At 44.9% G+C, this 12,185-nt stretch overlaps 1 protein-coding gene across 4 annotated transcripts in view; it reads left to right on the top strand.

Moving 5' to 3' along the window:
* The window catches only part of CSMD2 (CUB and Sushi multiple domains 2), a 211,829-nt gene that overhangs the window by 82,656 nt on the left and 116,988 nt on the right, over positions 1 to 12,185 (top strand). The gene's annotated exons all lie outside the window — the stretch shown is intronic.

Raw genomic sequence — 12,185 nt, forward strand, 5'->3', positions numbered from 1 at the left:
AAAGGTTCCGAGGGCTTAAAAGCCATCATTAATTACCTTTTAGTAAATGAAAATGTAATAAGGTTCTGCAGGTTTGTGTGGGAACAGAAGAAATCTCCCCTTGTTTTGTTTACTTGTTTTCAAAAGCTTACATCTGTTGTTCCTGGGGAGCAGGAAGTTCTTGTGACTAAGAACAGGCGTGCAAATAAAGCACATTGTAATGCTGACCATTCATTGTAGGGATGGGGTGTCTTAGTGAGGTTAAACATTCATACAGAGCAGGCTTTGTATGTGTTACATGATGGAGAAGATGCTGGTTCTGTGGATCGTGCCCTTCTAAAAGGCAGCCAATGGGGAGACCTGGAAGCAGGGAGCATCCCTGTCTTAGTGCTGACTTCTTTGTTGCTTGATTCTCTTGTAGCAAACAGGGCTTTCTGTAATAGCTGTGTTGCTTAATGATGTCAGAGCAAGGGTCGGATGACCTAATTGTGAAGTAATTATGCCAAGCTTGGGGTCAGATGATGTCATAGAGGCTACATAGGAGCTTGTGGTAAAACCCCACTTCCAGCTCAGATGTTATTTCCATCAAACCTAGGCAGAATATTTGACTATGGGGGTGCTTCAGTGCTTCCCTGTTCCCTTTTGTGTTTGTTCTCCCTTGTTTGCAGGTGACCCCATGGAAGTAAATAAAACTGGGACCTGTTTGCAGTGCCACAGGGCTCTCTCCTTTCATGTTGGGGCTTTTTTTGCTTACTGTGAGCAGAGCGAGTGATTTGCATTCCACTTATCTATCTGCTTTCCCTTCCGTTGTTTCTTTTGGTCTCAAAAGAGAACTCGCATTTGTGATTATTCTGGGGCAATGATATAATTCCATTACAGCATTTAGAGGTCTCTTCAGCAGGTGCTTTATTATCTCAATAATTCAGCCTGAGAGACTTTCCAGATTTCCCCAATTCCCAGAGTTCAGGAGCTACAAATAAAACCCTTTCGCTCCTTCCCTGCTTTGGTTTATTTAGCCTCATTTATCTGTGCTCTTCCCCAGGAATTGCATTTAAATGTGCAATTGACAATATTCAGTAAAATTGACTTAAGGAGAGCGTGGTGTTAAAATGCACACGAGGACTGCCTGCGTCCCACTTGATTTGGGTCTACAATTCGCTTTGAATTGAGGCCATTAATCTGAACTCAGTTGAATGTTTGCTCATGTCCCTGAAATACCTCCATAATTCATCACAATAGGCCAGCTCTGGTCACATAAATCCTGGGCTCAGAGTGCTGGAATGGACAAGGGTCAGAGCCACAGTGGGTGCTCAGCCCCCCCCCAGTGCTGTCCCTCCCATTGCAGAGCACTGCAGCAGGGCTCGGTGTGAGTGTTTCTCCTGCCCCACATTGCCCCTATGCTAAGGAGGGTACTCTGTGCTCCTCTCATTGCCTTTGGAGAGGCTGCAGTGAGGAATGGCTGCAAGGATGCTGCTCCCCATCCAGCACTGCCATGAACAAGTCAGGAACATCACAATAAAGCAGAGAAAAAAGAGTTATCTGATATGAGTTCATAGGGAGCTGTAACTTAAAAATGACTGTCTCTTCCTGATAACGTGGTGAGGTACATTGAGTTTGCTGTGTGTTTCGCTAGGGGAGATTCAAGCACGGAATGGATGAGACATTCCATGCTGTAATACACTTCCAGTCTTTATTTTCATTTGACAGTGGTTGCTGAAGAGCTCTGCCCTATCTTTTCTAACAGCCTGACTTCTTCCTGCAAGATGAGTTTCCTTCTGGGCCCTGGGATGTGGCAGCTTCCTTGTGTCTGAGCATTGCTTGGCTGGTCAGCAGTTGAGATGCAAGGCAGTACTGATCTCATAGGCAGAATTCCTTCATGTATGACTGAAGTTATGAATATTGTGTCTGTTAGCTTAAAATTTCCACCTACTTTGCAAGAATATGCTTTAATCCTTCAAATAATACTGTATTCCTTACATTCGTAGTCCAATTGTCATGCTTGTATTGACATGTAGGTGTTCTGTTAGTCCAATCTGCTCGTCAAAAAGGAATATTTCAGCTTTACTTTGCTCAGCTTTAGTAGTTAGTGCAGTAGTTAGAAACGCATCCGAGGCTGCAGATACCTAACTATGAAGAAGAGTCCCAGTGAGAAGCAGAAGCTTATGCATAACACATTATAACATTCCTCTAATATTTGGTATTTAATTGAAGAATAAAGGCAGCAATGACAGAACCCTCAGTGGCTTTATACACCAAAGTGTCTCAAGACCTGACCTCTGTGCTATTCATTAATAGCATTGGATAGAGGGGGGAACCCTTGTCTTCCCACCTGTGGCTGCAGTACATCAGAGCTCATTGCTTGGAGCTCCTTATCAGCACCCATCTTTTTGCTGTCTCTTAGCTGTCAGTTTGACAGACCAGCTTCGGGGTGGGTTATTTTTTTACTATTTCTTTTAAAAAATCAAAGTGAAAAGCGGCCCCTTGACAGGAGCACAGGAAAAAAAAGCAGGAAGATGAGAAAAATGTCACCGCTCGTAATGATGTTAATTATAAGGTAAATGGATGTTGACGCTTGTGGGTTTGCTTGGAAAGATCAGCCATGGTGAGGAGTGGAGGATCTGTGTGGGGTGTGATGTGGAGAGGGGTGATGTTGTGTAATGTCTGAGCGCTTACATTTATAGCAGAGCAGGGGGAAGTAAAAGGTTCGGCGTCTTTGTCAGCTCTCGTAATTATACAGCGTGAATCTAAAGATACTTCTGAAAGCCTCCTCTCCTGCAGCCTTTCTTCGTCTGATTTGTGACTGCAGGAAAAGGACTCAAGGTGGTAAAATACCTTAAAAGCCACTGGGTTAATAGAAGCAATGCGTTCCCTTTTGTGATCTGAAGTTTTGGTTCCAACCCCCTACTATATGTAGGGTCACCAACCAGCAGCCCAGGCTGCCCAGAGCCCCATCCAGCCTGGCCTTGAATGCCTGCAGGGATGGGGCATCCACAGCCTCCTTGGGCAACCTGTGAACAGTGCATCACCACCACATCCTCTACCTGAGTCTGTATCCAAGCCCACTTTACACCCTTTCCATACCTGTAGGTGTGTGCTTCCAACTTTCCCCCCTCTCCCTGTTATTATCCTGACTGCAGCATGAGGTCAATGGGAGCACAGCGGTCCCTCATGCTCCAAATAGTTTTCCGGATGCCAGAAATTCAGCTGCCATGTCATGAAGTATTTATTTTCTCTATAATTCACACTGTGTTGCCTTTTTATTTCTGGTCCTTTTTAATATGAGTAGTTACTCGTGTTTTCCACTTTAATGCAATTACACCATACTTTGCCTTTCCTCTCGTGCAGGTAGCTGACAGGCTCGTTCAGCCATTACATGGCATTAAATGAAGTAATTGCAATATGAAGGTTTTTTTATGACACGGAAGAAAGAAACACTATTAAAAAGAGTCACTGCGTGAGGCTGCCTAGAAAATGATTGGGCTCTGGGCTGAAAGCTTGGTTAGGGGCTGATGGGTGGGCATTGGGAACAGCTCTGCTATGGCCGTATTGCCCTATACGGTGCCATGACCTGGAGCACAACACGAAGTGCAGCTCTCATGTGTTACACATGGGGAGAAATAAAGGGCTGGCTGCAGAGCCGTCTTGTCAGGGAGCAGGCAGAACTGACAAGGAATTACTCTAAATGCCATATGTAAATGCTGCTGAGCTGGAGTGCTGTGAATCCCCCCGATAAGGTGCCTTTGGGTGAGATAAGGAAGGTTCAAGGAGTACTGATCTCGGGAATAGTTCTTGATAGCAGTTGTGTTTGGATTTCACATGCTGCCTGTTTCTCCCTGATATCGTGCTGGCCTCACTCTTGTGCCCATTGTGGTTTGGGGTTTGTGCTTTGGGTATGTTTGTTGACAGAATAGACTGAATGTGTCCCACCATCAGCAGATCTTTGCTCCCATGCACCCATTCACTGCCGATCTGTGCCTTTTCCTTCTAGCAGAGCCCTCTTTGGGAGCAAAGTGAGGGTGGCCATAAAAACCCATTCCCATTTGGATGGTTGGGGATGTAACAGCAGCTCAGCAGCCATAAAATGGGTCAACTGCACCTGGATGGAGTTTCCATGGACAGAACAGAGCTGTACTGTATGTTCTGTATGTTAAATGGTTTCTGAAATGCATTGCTTTGCTCCTACACAGCTTGCTGCAATCCGTTTTTGTGACCTTGGCTCATTCCCGTCCTCCTTTGCTTGTTGTTTGGGGACATAACAGGTTGTGCCACCGCAGTTCCATGGCTCATAGCCACAGGGTCTGTCCTGAGGGACGGATTGGATACAACAGGAATTGTTTGAATTATGGAGATTTTGATGATATTTTTTGCAATGTTTTCTTAAATGCAGCCAATTGAACATTTCAGATGGCTTCTGCAGGCATCAAATTCAAAGGGCTGCAATTGTTTTCCAGCACTATGGTTTGCATGATAAAGGGAACCACCAGCTTAGTCGCAGGTGTTTCCCGAAGTCCATCAAGACCTTTTGTCTTCAAAACCTGCTCATGTCTTTGATTACTGCGGAGTGATTAATGCTGCAACAGCAATACTTAGACCTTCCGTTCCCTTGTTGAAGATGACACCATGATGTCTTTGGAGAGAGCACAGTAAGGATAAGAAGTTTGCTCTTCCTTCAGGTGCACGTTGCATGTGAAGGCTGCAGGTTGGGAAGTCCTGAGCAGTGAAGTGGTGAGCAATGAAATCCTTAACAGAGGATCTCTATGGACAAAGCAGCTCTGTGGCTTTTCAGCCCTTTCTTTCTAAGGTCACACAAAGGCTGCACTGCATCAACTACTGAGATACGGGCTCCTGAAGGAGGAGGCAGGTGGCAGCACCAGTAACCTAATTAACCTGGTTAATTAAGTGTGCTGCTGGTTGAAGAGATGGGAGAGCAGTGGCAGGTAGAAGTTAAGTGACTTTGCTGTCTGGGTGCTGCTGAAGATGCTTCCTTGTTTCCATTGCCAGATTACAATAAGGCTCAAGCATCAGCTTATCAGGGAATGCAATATCAAACCTTCTGGTGCAATTTAAACAGGTAACTCTTCTTCTTTCTAAAGAGGCAACAAGGACAATGAAGTATTCAGTGCAAAAATGAGAATCTGGCTTAACAATTCATTGCTGTAAGTGCTATACTGCTCCTCTCACAGGGCTTTGGTATCCTGGCAGAATAAGTATTTATTACAGTGTGGGTCCCACATTAAATAGCAGAGTGTAAAATGACAATGTCAAACCAAGTTAAGAATCTGCTTCATTATGAGAGATTTCCCTGCAATAATCCTATATATTATACTTCTGTAGTCACTGCTGAAATTACCACGGGGACCACTCTGTACAAACAACCACTTCTTCAACATCATCATTACTGAATCTTTGCTCCCTCATAAAAGCTCCTCCCGGTGATCCCACAGATCATCTCTTTGGTTGCTGTTTATTTATTAGCCCTGCCTGAGCACTGCGGCTGTTCTCCCAGCCCTGATCAGTCCTGCACCTGGAGTGAGTTTGGGGCAGGAATGTTGTATGTGTGACCTGAGATACGGGAGGTAGCTGAGGACATAGAGGTTGGTGTGTGTGTATGGGGCCGTTCCAGGAGGAGCTCTTATGTCTCCAGCTGCTGGCACATGGAGCTGGTGATGCTCAGTGCTGGGAACTGCTGAGAGCACTGCAATGGCTCAGCACCTTCTGCACTTGGTGCTCTCTGCATAGAGATACATGAAGGTTTAAGGGATGTAGAGCAGTGCTGAGGCTGGAATTTAGGGACAACGTGGCTTCTGTGGATTTGGCTGGAAGCCACTGTGCAGCTTTTCTTCAGTTTTGGGCTTCATGCTAAATTAATATCTAGAGTAAATAAGCAGATGGTTCCACTGAGCCCTTTTCAAGAGGAATTCTTGTCTCACTGTCACTGTGCTGAAGTTGGAAGTTTCCTGGTAAACAGTCTTGACCGTGATAGCTCAGAACTCTTCTGTCTGCTGAAGGATTCAGAAGTGTCCCCTTCTATGTACGTACCCAGTGGGTGCAGCTGTGGTGGTCCCTGCTCCATTTGGGAGGTGACAGCAGCTCGTTTTTGTGGCTGTAGGAGCTGAACACACTGCAATCAATATTAGCTGTCCCTTGGCTTGGGGGGCATTGCCATCGTTCCAAGTTCACTTGCACTTGAAAATGGTCAAAACAGCACAGGAATAAATGCAAAACTTCACCAGCCTCAGGCTTAGCAGGAGGGCAGCAAAGTACCAGACATCACTTGGTGATGGCTGGAGCAGCCCTGTATCTCCATGTGCTGCACAGCCCATCAGCTCCCTGCTGCTTTATAGGGCCGTGGCAGCACCGTGCCTGTAAAGATGGATTTTCTGCATGTGGTGTATTTGTGTCATTATTTATTATCAGCGTTGAGCTGCAATGCTACATAGAAACTCCAGTCACATTCAGATCCTACAGCGCTAAATACTCTCTGCCTCGGAGAACTTGCAATTTGTGATGGCTTTCTTCATCCTGAGGCTGCTTTGCATTCGGTTGTAATTCCTACAGCCATGACTGCTGTAATTCTCTCATGTCTTCGTTGAGCTGTCAGTTTGAGCCCCAGATTGCAAATGTTTTCTGCAAGCTTCTGTGGCTGTTGTGTTGTGGAGGAGCCTCTATAGGAACTACAGAACCTGAACCAGAACCTTAGACATGCAGGTGCCTCGACCTGGTCGAGCAGCAGCTCCTGAATGGACCAACTTGAGCAGGCTGAGATGTGGCTTCATTGGGTTTCTGGGGCTCCAGCCTCATCTGTTAATGCAGAGTCCACGTTTAATGGAACTTAAGAGCACTATTAGCCTGACAGAGTCGTGAGCGTATCTGTGCACGCAGTGATGGAAATGGCTGCTATTTATCAAGTAATAAACATAGTGTCTCTTGCTATCAACGCATCTAACTCTGCCTGCACAGAGGAAAAACAATCTCTGTGACACTGATAATAAGGCAGAAAGGGTTTATAGGAAATTGTAATAAAGCTGTAGCAGATTTCTTTGGGGGATTTGCAGTGCGGTATTAGTAAGCTTCGATTGCATTAGCTGTTCTTGTGTTGTGTTGAATTAGTGTTTGTTGTCTCCTGAATAGAATAAATATAATCACGTTTGTTACCTGTCTGTTGGTGTGACGGCAGCTGAGTGCTGGTTGTGTGCAGGATGGTGGGACGTGCTCAAAAAGCCACGCTCTGGTTCTGCATTTGGCTTCTATTCTCTCAAATCAGTTTATGGCTGCATTAAGGGCCCTTTGCTTTGTGGCAATGGGCCATTCTCTGCCTACCTGTATGTAGTCCCCATGCTTTCCCTGTTGGCTGTAACATGGCTTTAATATGGTGACCACTGAGATGTTCTGCTCATGGCCAGATGGAGCACCTTGTGGTTACCTTTGTGCACCATCTGCATTTTGCTCCTTGTGTCATGTCAAACTGTGCCTTCAGCTTGAATTTTATTCCAGAGATGCACATCTCCATCTGATTAATGCCTTGAAAACCATGTACCTGTGAGATAAGCCACGTGCTTGTGTGTATCTTAACGCCTACTTACATATGCATGTGTGTATATATATGTATGCAATACTGCCTGCGTTAAAGTAAGAACCCAATTAGGAGCAGTAGGTGGGTGTGTGCATAAGCACTGCTCAGCTTAATAAGAATTCCCCATAGACCGCTGTATCCGTTGGATTGCTCCACCTCAGCAATGCGTACAGACTAATGAATTCCTTCATCAAGTGCCCATCATTAATCCAGAATAAAGATCCAAGAGAATTCAGACTAATGAGACTGCAATGAGTCCGAAACGTTTCATAGGTTAAGGAAAAGAGCAGAGAAATGAGATTGTCGGGTCCTGAGCGTGGTGTCAATTTGCTTGGATCTGTTGTCTGCAGTGGAGCCACGTCGCCTTGGATCAGCCAGGCCTTTGGTTTCTGCTCTCTTAAGGATGAGCTGGGGAAATGTCACTTAAGAAATGAGGAATTAAGGCCTTCGGTGTCAAGGCTCCTGCAAAATAAAAGAAGTATCGATTTGTTTTTTAGCCAGGCAAATTTATCTGGGAGCAGGCAGTAATTAAAGTCAGTGTCGATGAGTGAAGTTTTGCTGCTGCGTGGAAATGCTTTCATCTTTTGATGGCATGTAAAAAGTAAAGAATAAAGAAGGAGAAAAGAGGAAGCGAGAGGAGGGATGAACTCATTGGGTTGCAGACCCAGGAGCAGCGTGGGCAGGTAGCACAGCTGCAGGAAGGTAATAGGAGCAATGTGGTGCTCTTGGAGCCAGAATTCAATCCTGGCATGCAAGGTGAGTGCAGCTCCATTGGGAGGAGGCAGCAGTGGAGCATCTGAGGTCAGACTGCACTGCCTGGTCATGGGGAGGGGAGTTAAACACAGAGCTGCATCCAGAGACTGAGAATCAGAGGCTCACCCTCATCAGGAGAGTGCTGTCATTGAGATGCAGCTGTGTTCTTTCCATCCCCGGCAGCATTTAGTGAGGAACAATAACTTAATCTAATTATTCATTTTTCCATATAAAAGTCCATTGTGCTCGGATGTCTCTTGTCACCAAAAAAATGAGGTGTAGAGGTGCTTAAGGATACTTTGTTTAAGAGACCTGACATGCTAAGTAAGATGCTCTAAATTGATGGTACTTAATTCAGCTCTCATGATAATTCGAGCAGGGGTTTGGACTCCAAGTTAGCAGTATGGGTGAAGGGAATAATAGCATGCAGATACAGCAGTGTCCCCTGGTTGTACTGAAAGGAAAAATGGCTCTCCAGCCACACTGCTGTCTCTTCCAAGCACTTGTATGTAGGTACAACCATGCAGATCAAGGATCCTATGCAGCACTTTGAGTCTCCCCATAGCTTTTGTGCCTTCAAGTTGATATTAAATCCATTATCTCCCAGTGCTGCACTTGATATAGTGGGGTTCCAAGGGGAGTTCTTAACTCCAGTTGTTACCTTTGGCTCTGTGCTCTCCTACAGTCAATCTATGTGACATCCAGGCCATGAGTTGCCCATCATCTTTGGGTTCACTGTGGTCAAACTCAATGCTCATCAGCTAGCAGGGTGGTTAGGATTGGATCCTCTGCCTGCAAATCTCTCCTTCCTCTATTCCAGAGCTCCTACCTCACTTTCTGATGTTCTATTGATTATTCTTTTTCTTGTTTTCTCTCCGTATGGAACAAAATTAAAGCAAGAATTGGGATTGTAAATAGATAATGGTGCGTGAATGCAGATTAATCATTGCCAGCCATGTACAATAATACTAATTGCACCAAGGGAGGAATGGTTGAATGAGCGGTATAAATATTTAATGCTTGAATCCAATGTGAAATACAAGAGAGAAAGAAGAAATAGGGAAAATTGTGCAGTGGAGAAAACCACACTTCACAGCCTTTGCTCAGAAGAAGAGTTTTGATACCATTAACCTTTCCATCCACCACAAATGGACCCAAATTGACCCAATGGGATCCCAGGGCAGAGCTGACCCTGCTCGTTCAGAGGAGAGCTGAGATTACAATAGTTGTGTTCAGAGCCTGCTGGATTGCAGAGATATTTCATGCAGAATGGGCACTGGATTCCTATCAGTGAGTAATGGGTATTGATTTTACTTCCAAAAAAAAAACCAACCAAACAAACAAGGAAAAAACACCCCTAATTCTTACGTTTCTGGTTAGTCATTGCAGGGCCTTGGAGTTCCAGTTAACGTGCTGTCACATTCAGGAAGCTGCGTATTGAGTCAAGTGATTCATAACTCCTGCTTGGTGGAGGAAAGAAGGGGAACAAAGCAGAGCTGGGTTTATAAAACAAAAAAATAAGACCTTGAGCAGCAGCCGGGGTATTTGCATTCAGAGACCATGCAGCTGCTTCAGTTCAGCGGTGTTTACCTGTAATTAAATATTCCATTATCAGTTAACCATTAATGCTTCCTAGTGATTATTTTAAACCTGTGGGAGCCTCGTTGTGAAAAGGTAGTAGTTAACTGCAGGTGAGGGTGATGATTTCTGTTACCTGCAAAGCTGTGGCCATTTGGTTTCTTATGTATTGGTATCTTATCATTTCAGCCTGGTGCTGAGCAGAGTGCAGGGCTTGGGGAATGCACCCTTTGCTCTGCAGGTATCCAGCTGTGGGCTCAGAGGCAGCAGCTGAATGGTGGTAGGTGATGGGGATGTGTTTGCTCTTCTTTATCACGTGTGGGCCAGAATGAGCTGCCTTTGGGAGCTGAACACGAAGGAGGAGCTGCTGAGATGTGTGCCGATGGCTGTCCTGGGATCTGAATCCTGTAACTGATGTTAACAATGAGCTGCTTCAATGCAGAAATAAAGGGGTGGGAAGATAAAAGGGAGTCTGCTGGACTGGAGCCCTGGAGAATACAATGTGTGTGTGCTGGGAGCTCGAGCAGCAGCGTGTTGGAAATGAAGACCTGATAGTGCTTTTTGTGGCTGATTGAGTCCTTTCAAAGGGCTGTCAGGGTCTTAAGCAAATGCCATATGGTGCTGATGGATTTCCATGCAGAGATCTGGGGAGACTTTGTCCCTCACCCCAACTCTCCTGTAGTCCTCTATAGCACTCTGGTTATGGCTGGTGTTCTGTACTTCTGCTTTTGCCTTAAGTAATTGTCTTGTGCTCTTGCATAGGTAGCAAGGAGTGCTGTCTGTTAGTCTTCTAATCAGTGCTCAAGTGTAAATTCACTTGGCTGGCAGATATCTGGCTTTTCACTGCAGGTATGTGGAGTTAATAGTGAACTATTGGTGTACCTACAGGTCAGTGTTTGTGTAAGTAAATGATGAGTCAGCAGCTGCTACATCCACTTCTCCAAAGTACACACGTATTAAAAGGGTGAGATGGGGAAGAAGAGGGTGAAGCTGTTGCATGCAGGCAGGTTAATTTCATTGTTCTCCAGTTCTTCAATCAGGTAATTGAATTACTCAGCTCTGTGCAGTTCTGAAAGCAGATTTTGGCTCCGCACACCTCAGGATTCTCTATGAGAAGTTTGACTTTTAATTCAGAATAAATCATAAAGGGGTCTATGGGGAAAAGGGTGTTAAGTGTAAACACGTTGTCATAACAAACAGCCACAATAACTTGGAATCGCTTTTAGGTGCCCCATGGCTGATCTCAGCCCCAAAGATGTGTTTGATCTTAGTCAAGTTGGAGTTTGTATTTCAAAAGAGTCTGCAGAATTGACCTAAATTCATCAATAGTGAAACATTCAGGAGTAATGTTAACCAATGTGCAGCATACAGGATGTGTTCAGTCGTGGTTCTTAATAGTGCAAAAGTTGGCTTCGCCCCACGGGATGCAGGAGGTTTAAAGCCTGTACTGTAGGTGGCAGAGGTGCATTAGCTATGCAGCAGCATCATCTCTGCTGCTTCATTAGCGAGTGGAGCAGGAGTGCATTGCAGATCTGCCGAGCATCATCTCAGTTCCCTGCTGTTTGCCTTGGGAACATGGGAGAGCTGTGACCTCTGGAGGTGTCAGTTGGGTGAAGGACTTTGGAAATGCTCTCTGGGCTGTTGGTTCTGCTGCTGAAAGTGGAAAGTTATGGAATTTAAAGTATCCTTTTGAATCAAAGAGATATACGGATTGCTTTTACCTTCATCTAAGAAAGCATGGATACCAAAGTACCAATAATTTTGAAGTCAGTGACAGTCTATGATTAAAAAATTAAATGGGTTTTAGTTAACAATAATAGGATTCCTTAATAGCTTTTGTCATGGTAGTGTTATTCCCTCACCGTGCTTAATGCTCCCATTACACACCTCAATTCAAGGGTGCTGTGACTTGGGTAAACACTGTTCCAGTCTGAGACTTGGCACGTGACACCTCTGCTGAGAAATATGGCTGAGTTTAATAAAGCAGACAGCATTAATACTGCTTCTTTTGTTGTTGCTAAAGAAGTATAAGATGGTATGGAGAGAGCTGGGCTGTGGAGCATTGCACCTCATGTTTGATGGCTGTAATCCTCTAGGTTGGGGTAGATCATAAATCATTACTTCTTGCTGGCAGTTTCCAATGAAAGAAGATTGTTCTCAACATCCTTTCTTTGTGGCTGGGCTAAAATGAGCATTTGTTTGTCCTTTGAGCATTGTTAAGCAGACACATCCCTGACGTTCACTGAGGAGGGTTGACTGGATGGATGTTTGGTTCTTGGTTTAACTCACAGTCAAAATAACA

The sequence above is a fragment of the Coturnix japonica genome, chromosome 17, assembly GCF_054131305.1.
Source record: "Coturnix japonica strain WE chromosome 17, WE-NBRP24, whole genome shotgun sequence".
Classification (NCBI taxonomy): Eukaryota; Metazoa; Chordata; class Aves; order Galliformes; family Phasianidae; genus Coturnix; species Coturnix japonica.